Source organism: Lycium barbarum, chromosome 4, assembly GCF_019175385.1.
Source record: "Lycium barbarum isolate Lr01 chromosome 4, ASM1917538v2, whole genome shotgun sequence".
Taxonomy (NCBI): Eukaryota; Viridiplantae; Streptophyta; class Magnoliopsida; order Solanales; family Solanaceae; genus Lycium; species Lycium barbarum.
In genome coordinates this window covers 141,071,247-141,083,654 of record NC_083340.1, presented here as the reverse complement: position 1 = coordinate 141,083,654, position 12,408 = coordinate 141,071,247, and the positions used below count along the sequence as shown (strand labels likewise).

At 37.4% G+C, this 12,408-nt stretch overlaps 1 long non-coding RNA gene across 1 annotated transcript; it reads right to left on the bottom strand.

Annotated features, from left to right (window-relative positions):
* Window positions 1-1,468: 1,468 nt before the first annotated feature.
* On the bottom strand, window positions 1,469-2,459 carry LOC132638738 (uncharacterized). Its single transcript, XR_009581870.1, has 2 exons — window positions 2,346-2,459; window positions 1,469-1,771 (listed from the first exon to the last, which is right to left on the bottom strand). It is a non-coding gene; the product is annotated as an uncharacterized LOC132638738 (long non-coding RNA).
* Window positions 2,460-12,408: the final 9,949 nt, after the last annotated feature.

Below are 12,408 nucleotides of genomic sequence, written 5' to 3'. Positions count from 1 at the left end.
TAATCTAATTGAAATAAAATTAATTAATTAGTAACCATATTTTAAGATCAAATTATCTCATCTTATGGACCCCAGTTGGTCACAAATTTTTGGGTGACCAATTTTATTATTTGTGCTAATAAAAGTAAGTAGTTAACGACAATAATTAGAAGTTAAAAAAACTACGCATACTAACGCGAGTTCTTCATCGTCAAACTGTTTGGACTAATAATCTAAAACATAGAATGATGAGGAATAGTAAAAGCATTTAACCGATTAATTAATTTGTTCACAACTTTGTTTAAATTATTACTTTGACTTGTTCAAAGATTCGACCAAACAAAACACCATATTTTTAGATTTACAAAAGTGAAAAATATCAGAAATTTGTTCGTGTAAGTATCCGTAATTGTTCAATTTAGCCTTTGGTTCATTCATATTTATCCTTTTTATTTGCAAATCATTTCATATTTTCTTTTATAATTAACGGTAATAACAAGATGGGTGGACTACTCCACGTGCCCAAATTCTATGACAACAAGTCCAAATTTGTTGATCAGCTTTAAACGGTTAAAATTGGGAGCTCCATCACATATCAAGGGCAAGGGAGATTAAATTATATACATTGTTTGTGTAAAAAATTTTAACATTTTCACATCATTTTCACTTGCTCTAGAAGGTAACATGTGATATATATGCTTAACATTACAAATACCACATTTTAAGGAACCTTTATTTGAGTGACTTTAGAGTGAAAAAAAAAATTCTTTACACTGACGGTATATATAACTTAAACTGAGGACAAAACGATACTTATTCCTAATAAAGCAACACTACACTCGAGCAAAAATGTGACAAAAGGCAAAATTAGTCGGTTTCGAATAAGTCGACAACAAGTAATAACCACCCGTGGATGTGATAGAGATTGATCGATCTGGGATCCTTCCTTCCTAAATTAAAGATTTCGTGGTAGAGCCCCCATGAACCCCCCCCCCCCCCCCCCCCACCCCAACCCCAAACGGGCTCTAGACGACGTAAACCTGAATTACCAAACGAATTAAAAAAAGAAAAGAAGTAATAAACCTTTTTTGGGTAGTCACAAATTTGATGTTGTGCAAAACATTAGTACTAGAGCATATATCATTTCATTCAGCAAATAACATGATTATGGCAATATATACTTCCTCCGTCTCAAATTATTTGTTGTATTTTTCTCTTTTACACGTCCTTTAAGAAAATATTAATTCAGAGGAGTTTCTACTATTTTATTCTTATTTATGTCTTGTATATATACTCTCTTTATTGATTATTTAGTATATTTTTGTGCCATCATGAGGTGTTTGTAATCTGCAAGAACAGTTACTACTAAGGACAAGATAAAAAAAGAAAATTTTCTTGAACTTATAAAATGATAAATAATTGGAAACGACTATTTTTTGACAAATCACGATACATAATTTGAGACAGAGAGGGTATTACTCAACATAAAAGTTTGAAGTCCATATACATTTAGGAAATCGAAACATACACAGACAAGAGTCAATACATCAAAAATAAAATCTTATCCCCCTCCCTTTAAATGTAAATGTAAACATCGAGCGCAAATAATTTTTATCCTGACATCAATTCTTGGGTTTCACGTGATGTACGGAAGCCAGTTCAGACATTGAGTTGGACCAGCAAGTGCAAAAATGCAAAAAACAAACAGGTTTGAGACCTACAACACAATGACAATCATCATTAGAACTACAATGGTTCGCCGCTGCCACCTTGCTGGATGAGAAATCTGCAACTGAAAAAATTTAAACAAATTAAAATCAATATTTCACATTCGATTTTTCATTTTTTTTGGCTCTTGAAACATTATAATGACATTCTATGATTAGTAAGCATAAAATAAATTATAATTCTTTCGTATTTGATGTGCAGAAGCGGATCTAGAATTTTGAGTTTATGATTTATGAAATTTAGAAAAGATAACTTAATGGATATGAATAAATTATTTATACATGTTAAGTATTTCTTAATAAACAAAAATATAAAATTTTGGCCAGAGTACTGGCTGTGTCGAACCTTTAATTAGACTCTTGCTTTGATCATGGTCTAATATGCTTCTCAGTAAAAATATATATATACACACGCGCGCGCGCACACACATACATAAACATACAAAAAGAGAGGACAAGCCCATGTTAATTAGCAACAGTGGCTAATTTCACGGATTGGACCTGTGGCCATATAGGTCATATGAAGACAACTTTATTGTTGCTCCAAGGCTCCCACTTTTTAAGAAATTACAATGAAAAACAAAATTAATAGATTAGAGGTTCAAGGCATAAGAAAATAAGAATTAAAGAGAAACAAACCCATGGTGATCAGCAACAAAGCAACAAAGAAAGCAAACTTCATAGCAATTTTGGCCATATTTTATGCTTACTAATACACTTTCTATAAAAAAGAAATATTATAAACTTTTGAATGATTTGGAGTGGTCTTGTATAGCATTATATAGTGGTAGAGCAATAGAGGCAAAGCTTACATAAGATTAAAGTAATCTAATTGAAATAAAATTAATTAATTAGTAACCATATTTTAAGATCAAATTATCTCATCTTATGGACCCCAATTGGTCACAAATTTGATTATTTGTGCTAATAAAAGTAAGTAGTTAACGACATTAATTATAAGTCAAAAACACTACGCATACTAACTGGCTCTTCATCGTCAAACGGTTTGGACTAATAATCTAAAACATAGAATGATGAGGAATGGTAAGCATTTAACTGATTAATTAATTTGTTCACAACTTTGTTTAAACTATTACTTAGACTTATTCAAAGATTTCGACTAAACCAAACACCATATTTCAAAATTTGTTCGTGTAAGTATCCGTAATTGTTCAATTTAGCCCTTGGTTCATTCATATATATCCTTTTTATTGGCAAATCATTTCATATTTTCTTTTATAATTAACGGTAATAACAAGATGAGTGGACTACTCCACGTGCCCAAATTCTATGACAACAAGTCCAAATTTGTTGATCAGCTTTAAACGGTTAAAATTGGGAGCTCCATCACATATCAAGGGCAAGGGAGATTAAATTATATACATTGTTTGTGTCAGAAATTTTAACATTATCACGTTGTTGACACCTAATTTTGGCTCGACGTGCTTAAAATTAACATTTTGGGGGGCCCTGATTCGTTAAAGAGCACGAAATACATTTTTTACACATTTTTACATTTTTTCAACAATTTATTGATGATTATCCTTATTTTAGGAATTTTTTCAATTTATTGTCATTTTTTCAAGAATCATTATTTTGCACATGTACAGCGTAATACTACCATTTTTTTTGTGCAATTAATAATTGTTTCTTAATTTTATAGCAATACATTTTTTCATATCATAGACATTAATGTTTATATTTTATACTTGCGTTATTATTTATACATGTATTAATTAACTATATTTTAGTACAGTCTGACAGTGCAGAGAAAATCGGAGTAACTAATTTTTTAACGCAGAGTAAAATCCGATCAAGTCAAGGTTTCATCATTTTTTTTAAAAAGGGATTAAGGTAAGCATTGAGGAGACAAAAGGGTGCAATCTTCTATTCTTTGGACAAAACAGGGGTCATTTTGCATTATAAGCAAAGAGAGGGGTATTCATCTTCTACACAATACACACACACACAAACACTCAGATTGCTAAACCTAATAAAAACATTTCCCATCTCCTTCCACTCTCCAGCCGCCATCTCCCGTCCACTGAACCCACAGCCGACCACCACCGTCTCCACCACCAGCCACGCTCCACCAGCCCACTACGCCCTCCGTTCTCTAACGCCCCAAACAGCCCCCGCACCTCCTTCTTCGTCTCCCTCTCTCTCTATTTAACTTCCTTTCATTTCTATCTTTAGTTCCCTGATCCGAATCTTGGGGTTTTTCAAAGTTCAAATCTTTAAGAATTTTTTGTGCTAATTTTGACCGAATTTGTTTCTTTATTTTGTGGGGTTTTGTATTTCTTGGATTTGATTGGTTCTTTATTTGTGGATTTGGAATGATTTCAATCTTTTGGAGTTTGAAGGGGAAGTGAGGAAAGTGTATTATAACTTTGGTGTATTGGAAACAAAAAAAAAAAAAAGAAAAAAAAAAGATCCTGTAGGTATAGTGTTTTGATGATGATGAATTTGTTTCTTTCTGGGGCTAATTATCTACTTCACTCACTGGCGTGTGTTGCTTTCTATTTTCCATTGGTATAATAATTTAGGGGTGTTTTTAGTTTTGACCAAAAAAGAAGGCATTTCTGTTGCTATTGATGTGATGCTGATGTCAATCGTTGTCCCTCCGTCTTATTTATTTGTTGTGAAACCGTCCTAATTGCTGTGGAAAAGTGCCCATCTTTCCAAAGAGGCAGTGATGATGTTTGCTAATCTGGGCTGTTATTTGGGCATAGAGAAAACTCGACTTGTATGTTGGCATGGCAAACTCGGATCTTGAAATCAGTTCATTTTGCAGCCATGGCGTTTGTCGTCTTCTCTTTTCCTCATTTTACACAGATCTGAGCCGGTATGGCATCATCTGCAAACCTGTCTCGGCTTTATGCTACCACTGCTGATTTACAGAAAAAGGATGCTGAAATGGCCGATGAAGAAATTTCCGTCGATTTCCAAGGCCTTCCATGTACAAAGACGGGTTTGTATTTTAAGTTTATTCATTATTTTTTTAATTCATCCGATAGTTATTTATTTTCTTACTAACATTTTTATTAAGTCTCAGGTATCCGGAGTTACTTTTCGAAGATGACACTCAAAAGAAGTTCAAATAGCTTCTTAAATTCTCTGTTTATATTTTTTTTTTACATTCTTAAATTATACAAGCATAAAATATAGTGAAACTTTACTTTTTAGGGTGCAGGTTGGTGGTATTTATTTATGATCTGCTTAGGTGATTTAAATTTTATGTGTTTTAGACAAATTAATATTAGACAGTTATTATTTTTGTAGCTAATATTCTTATAGTTATCATGTTTCGCTAGAGTTTTAATTCAATAGCTTAGCACACTTAAGTGAATAAATAGGGTGATTTGCCTCAATATTTAGGCTTTAGAATATACTCTCATAATTAATTGATTAGGCGTACATACTTAGCTAGTTAAATTAGTTAACTCACCTTGAGTGCAAAATAATTTCATGTCCATTTTTTATACCTTTGTCACATACCCAAACTTCTAAGTTGCTCATAACTTTTTTTTTTTTAAATAATTATTATATCACATATGTATAAAATACGTATTGCACGATTATTTATGTGAATAGTCATATTAATTATTCTTTAGTCTAAATTCTACTAATTTTTGTAAATAATAATCAAGCCTTTTTACACATCCCTCTAATAGTTAAATTGGTCCAGCCGGGAACCACATTTGTGGATTCTGAAGGATGCCTAACACCTTCCCTTCGGAATAATTTGAACCCTTACCTAGAATCTCACTTATTTTCGTAGACCATGTTAAGCTGCATATATTAATAATTTATAGGTACCCTAGTATACCTTAAATGCTAGGTGGCGACTCTGTACATAATTAATTATTTCAGAGCTCCATAAGTTGTGCTTTGTTTAGCCATGGGTAAAAATGAGGTGCAACACACGTCATTTTCACTTGCTCTAGAAGGTAACATGTGATATATATGCTTAACATTACAAATACCACATTTTAAGGAATCTTTATTTGAGTGACTTTAGAGTGCAAAAAAATTATTTACGCTGATGGTATATATAACTTAAACTCAGGGCAAAACAAGACTTATTCCTAATAATGCGACACTACACTTGAGCACAAGTGTGACAAAAGGCAAAATTACTTGGTTTCGAATAAGTCGACAACAAGTAATAACCACCCATGGATGCGAGAGAGATTGATGGATCTGGGATCCTTCCTTCCTAAATCAAAGATTTCGTGGTTGAGCCCCCATGAATGGAGAAATTCTTGCTAAGCAACATTCCTTCCTCCCCCCCCCCCCCCCCCCAAACGGGCTCTACACGACGTAAACCTAAATTAGTCGAACAAGTGAGTTTTAGTTACCAAACGGGTTCAAAAAAGAAAAGCAGTAATAAACCTTTTTTGGGTAGTCACAAATTTGATGTTGTGCAAAAAATTAGTACAAAAGCATATATCATTTCATTTAGCAAATAACATGATTATGGCAATATATACTTCCTCCCTCTCAAACTATTTGTTGTATTTTTCTCTTTTACACGTCCTTTAAGAAAATATTAATTTGGAGGAGTTTCTGCTATTTTATTCTTATTTATTTCTTGTATATATACTCTCTTCATTGATTATTTATTCTATTTTTGTGCCATCATGAGGTGTTTGTACTCTGTAAGAACAGTTACTACTAAGACCAAGATAGAAAAAGAAAATTTTCTTGAACTTATAAAATGATAAGTAATTTGAGACGACTATTTGTTGAGAAATCACGATAAATAATTTGAGACAGAGAGGGTATTGCTCAACATAAAAGTTTGAAGTCCATATTCATTTAGGGAATCGAAACATACACAGACAAGTGCCGATACATCAACAATAAAATCTTATCAACCTCCTTTTAAATGTAAATGCAAAAATCGAGCACGAATAATTTTTATCCCGACATTAATTATTCGGTTTCACGCCATGTACGGAAGCCAGCTCAGACTTTGAGTTGGACCAGCAATCTCACTTATTTTCGTAGACCATGTTAAGCTGCATATATTAATAATTTATAGGTACCCTTGTATACCTTAAATGCTAGGTGGCGACTCTGTACATAATTAATTATTTCAGAGCTCCATAAGTTGTGCTTTGTTTAGCCCTGGGTAAAAATGAGGTGCAACAACATGGCGACTCTGCTGGGGACACTTAGGTTCTAACCATATGGACTCAATTTGTTATTTGAGGTATGTTGTCTTTATTTGAATTTTTCTTTATTTTACTTGCCTGTATTTATTCGTCATGTATATCCTTCCCCTTGTTCCCTTATTTGTTTACGTACACATCTGCTTTTAATTTCATACACTGTATTATTGCCTTTTTTACTAGCAAGTTTTATTTACCATACTCATTTTTTTACTTTATTGTAAATTATGCATCTTGCTTTTACTGTTTCTCTTTGATTGCTATCTTTTGGTGGTTTTATATTAATATTCATATGTGTTATCGGTTTATATAAAATGGCATGTCGTTCATATTTCCTCCACTTCTGGAAAACTCACACTATCACACGTACACGCGAGGTGTGTTTTGCGCACCCGCGAATATTTTCGTAGAATCCAAATTTTAGGAGAGTTGGCGTATGCGCGGGGTGCCCGAGTAACGGGGACCGCGTAGCCTTCTCACTCGAGTAGTCCGCTCGGGAGCCTTGTGTCATAGGAAAACTAACTCTTAGAATTCCTAGGTTACTGTACATCTCATTTTACAGTTATTTTTAGCTAGGTTGAATTTTATCTTTTATTTCGAACATTTTTTTCATTTTTTCACATACTCTTTATTTGTTACATGTTTTGTTTTTAAATAAATATTGTTGTTATTTGCTTTGCACTACCTTAGCACTTTATCTAACTATTTTTTAGTTGACTTGCGTCGAACCCTGCATTTTGTAAAATGTTTTTTCTTCAATCATGCATTTTATACCCTATCTGCAAGAACTACGCACACCTGATTCTCTTCTTTGATGAGATACGTAGGCAGCCCTTTTGGGTTCGGTATTCACTATTCATTATTCATAAAAAAAAATCCTTTATTTTGAAAAATCACAAATCTTTTTTTTTCTCTTTCTACCCTATCTGCAAGAACTACGCACACCTGATTCTCTTCTTTGATGAGATACGTAGGCAGCCCTTTTGGGTTCGGTATTCATTATTCATAAAAAAAAATCCTTTATTTTGGAAAAATCACAAAAATATTTTATTTCTTTCTATCCTATTTAAACGAACTACGCGCACCTGATTCTCATCAAAGATGAGATACGTAGGCAACCCTTTTTGGGTTCGGTACCCTTATTCAAAAAATACAAAAAATATTTTTTAGATTCATATCTTTAACTTGGTTGGTACCAACACAGTTAGAATGTGCATAGGAAAGAAACAAGTAACAATCAATAGATGGAAAGGACTGACTTCGTGGTAAACTATAGATTCTTTTGGTACTTCTCATTCACACTTTAAGTGGCACTTGAAAATTCTCTTGCATGCTTGTAAGACAAGAACAAAACAAACCTCATTGTTTCATGTGCATTGTGTGGTGAGCTTTATATAGCGTTCAGTTGCATTGCATTGTGATCTAGAACTTGACCTGAATGTCTGTTGAGGCGAAATTATGAGTAACACTCAGCATAGAAAAGGATCGTAGGCCTTCTTTGACCCGTTTGAGCCTTTCTAGCCTACCAATGACATTATCCCTGGCATTCCCCCTTTGAGCCTAAAGCCTTTTCTTTTACCACCACATCGCCTATACCATTTCTGAGTGCTTACATGCACTATCTCTCTCTTGGCCCAACCTCCCTGAGCGTACTAAAAAAACGTGCAACTGCGGATAGAGATTTGAGCTGAAGCTTCAAAAAAAAAAAAAAAAAAAAGGATTCGATCGTCCCAGAAAAACAAAGGCTAAGAACGACCTCCAAAGCAAGAAGGAGCCCACACAAAAAAAAAAAATCAGTCATTCGGGATCTCGGACATACAACCCGTTATTTCTTTTTATTTTTCACACTCAGGCATACAACCTGGAATTACTATCAAGACCTCGGGCATGCAACCCAGGTCAATTGTCTTAATCCCCACAGAGTCTCGGGCATGCAACCCTAAACTCAAAAAAAAAAAAAAAAGGGCTTTAACTTGCAAAAGAGGCCGCACAAGTACAAAAGAAAGGGACAATAAAACAAAGTAGATCAGCGTCAGAGCACACAAATACTAAGCACAGATATAGTGCAACGCTTAGGGAAGGATTAGTCACTCCTTACCCAAATAATATCCTACCCTTTTCCCAAGCCTACATTACAACACCATAACAAGCCCTACGTGATTCTATGCTAAGGTTTCTCTCATTAGTGGATACTTACATGACGGCCAAGCTTATGGTATTACAATTGCAAGCATTGAACATCTTTCTGAGTTTGAGTGTACTTCTCTAGATGTCCCAAAGTTCAAAAATACTGAATATGTGTGAAAAGTGACTTTCTTTCTGGTGAGGGCACTTGAAACATGAGAATATGTATAGTTCATAATCCTTGTTTGAAGCAAAATGAACCAATCTTGTCGATCCTTAGGTATGTCTGAGGTACCACTTGAAGCTGTAGAAATTACCAATAAGTCGTTCTTGGTTTGTTGGACGATAAATAATGGCGAATTCTTATGCACAATACTAATTGTTCGTACCAATTGAAGTTGAGGCATGTTATATAAATCATTGTTATTAAAAAAAAAAAAAACATTTTTGCTAGATTTTGCTCTCATGATTTTGCTATTTTTCTTAATTTTGTTTTTTATCGTTGCACAGTAAATATAGTTCAATGTTGTTGTGTTGTTACTAACTCTACGAGGTATCGACATCTGGTCTTACCATGAAAGATCCTCGTATTTTTTTTTGCTGAAGCATGAAATTGGGAGAACATTTTTGAGTAGCTTAAAAAAAAAAAAAAAACCGCAAGTGCACATCGCATTTCGCGGGAAGTATGCAAATCTTTGTTTGTTTTCTAAACTGGGACAGAATTTTTGAGGGGGCCCTAAACAATTCCACCAATGGCGCATTTCGAGAGAAAAGGCACGGGCTCGGCCTGCCCCACAGTAGGACACTGCATTGGCTCGTCCAACCCCACAATAGGACACCGAGGGCGTCATAGTCTAAAGGCATCATTCTCATCGCCTAAAGGCACCATTTCATGGCCCAAGGACCTTACCTTCTGCAATTCATTCATGCCGAAGCAAAGGCGTTACCCTCCACACCTGCATTGCTTTATTGTTTTCAAATGCCCCTGCGTATGCTCGCAACCGCATTGCACTGCACCTGCATTGCTTTATTTATTTTTCAAATGCCCCTGCGTATGCTCGCGGCCGCATTGCACTGCATCTGCATAAGGCTGAGCACCGCCTTCATATGTTTTATGGGCCATGCACCGCCCTTTGTAATTTCTGCATAAGGCTGAGCACCGCCTTTCATATGATGCACGGGCTGCGCACCGCCCTTCGCATCGCTTTCATATGTTACATGGGCCATGCACCGCCCTTTGTAATTTCTGCATAAGGCTGAGCACCGCCTTTCATACGATGCACAGGCTGCGCACCGCCCTTCGCATCGCTTTCATATGTTACATGGGTCATGCACCGCCCTTTGTAATTTCTGCATAAGGCTGAGCACCGCCTTTCAGATGATGCACGGGCTGCGCACCGCCCTTCGCATCGCTTTCATATGTTACATGGGCCATGCACCGCCCTTTGTAATTTCTGCATAAGGCTGAGTACCGCCTTTCATATGATGCACGCGCTGCGCACCGCCCTTCGCATCGCTTTCATATGTTACATGGGCCATGCACCGCCCTTTGTAATTTCTGCATAAGGCTGAGCACCGGCTTTCATACGATGCACGGGCTGCGCACCGCCGTTCGCATCGCTTTCATATGTTACATGGGCCATGCACCGCCCTTTGTAATTTCTGCATAAGGCTGAGCACCGCCTTTCATATGATGCACGGGCTGCGCACCGCCCTTCGCATCGCTTTCATATGTTACATGGGCCATGCACCGCCCTTTGTAATTTCTGCATAAGGCTGAGCACCGGCTTTCATACGATGTACGGGCTGCGCACCGCCCTTCGCATCGCTTTCATATGTTACATGGGCCATGCACCGCCTTTTGTAATTTCTGCATAAGGCTGAGCACCGCCTTTCATATGATGCACGGGCTGCGCACCGCCCTTCGCATCGCTTTCATATGTTACATGGGCCATGCACCGCCCTTTGTAATTTCTGCATAAGGCTGAGCACCGCCTTTCATACGATGCACGGGCTGCGCACCGCCCTTCGCATCGCTTTCATATGTTACATGGGCCATGCACCGCCCTTTGTAATTTCTGCATAAGGCTGAGCACCGCCTTTCATATGATGCACGGGCTGCGCACCGCCCTTCGCATCGCTTTCATATGTTACATGGGCCATGCACCGCCCTTTGTAATTTCTGCATAAGGCTGAGCACCGCCTTTCATATGATGCACGGGTTGCGCACCGCCCTTCGCATCGCTTTCATATGTTACATGGGCCATGCACCGCCCTTTGTAATTTCTGCATAAGGCTGAGCACCGCCTTTCATATGATGCACGGGCTGCGCACCGCCCTTCGCATCGCTTTCATATGTTACATGGGCCATGCACCGCCCTTTGTAATTTCTGCATAAGGCTGCGCACCGCCCTTTGCATCCCTTTCATATGTTACATGGGCCATGCACCGCCCTTTGTAATTTCTGCATAAGGCTGAGCACCGCCTTTCATTTTGCATGGGCTATACACCGCCCTTTTAAGTTTCTGCATAAGGCTGAGCACCGCCTTTCATATATTACATGGGCCATGCACCGCCTTTTGTAATCTCTGTATAAAGCTGAGACCGCCTTTCATATGCTGCTTGGGCTGCGTACCGCCCTTTCAATTTTCTGCATAAGGCTGAGCACCGCCTTTCATATGTTGCATGGGCTGTGCACCGCCCTTTTGTAATTTTTGCATGGGCTGCGCACCGCCCTTTTGTAATTTCTGCATAAGGCTGAGCACCGCCTTTCATATGTTGCACGGGCCGCGCACCGCCCTTTGAAAATTTCTGCATAAGACATCGCACCGCATCTGCCTTGTTTTATTATTGTTTTCTTAATGCCCCTGCGTATGCTCGCAGCCGCATTGCACCGCACCTGCATTTCTTTATTGTTTTCAAATGCCCCTGCATATGCTCGCAGCCGCATTGTACTGCACCTGCATTGTTTTATTGTTTTCAAATGCCCCTGCGTATGCTCGCAGACGCATTGCACCGTACCTGCATTTGTTTGTTTTAAATGCCCTGCGTATGCTCGCAGATGCACTGCACATACATTGCATCATTGCTTTGCGAATGCTCGCAAACACTGCACATGCATTGCATTATCACTTTCAGATACCCTTCAAACGCATTGCATCATGCCGGCTTAAAAAAAAAAAGGGCGTTACATAACACGACCGTTCTTCATCCTACACTTGCTAGGACCATTCTGACAACACTGGGGCAAAATTTTGATTGGACGATCAAAATTTGCCACAAACATCCATTAGTTATCACCTTTCGAACTACACTGACCTGATTCTCGTGATTGACGAGATATGTAGGAAGCTCTATGCAGAGTTCGGTCACATCGGGACGAGAATCATTCTTTCCCCATC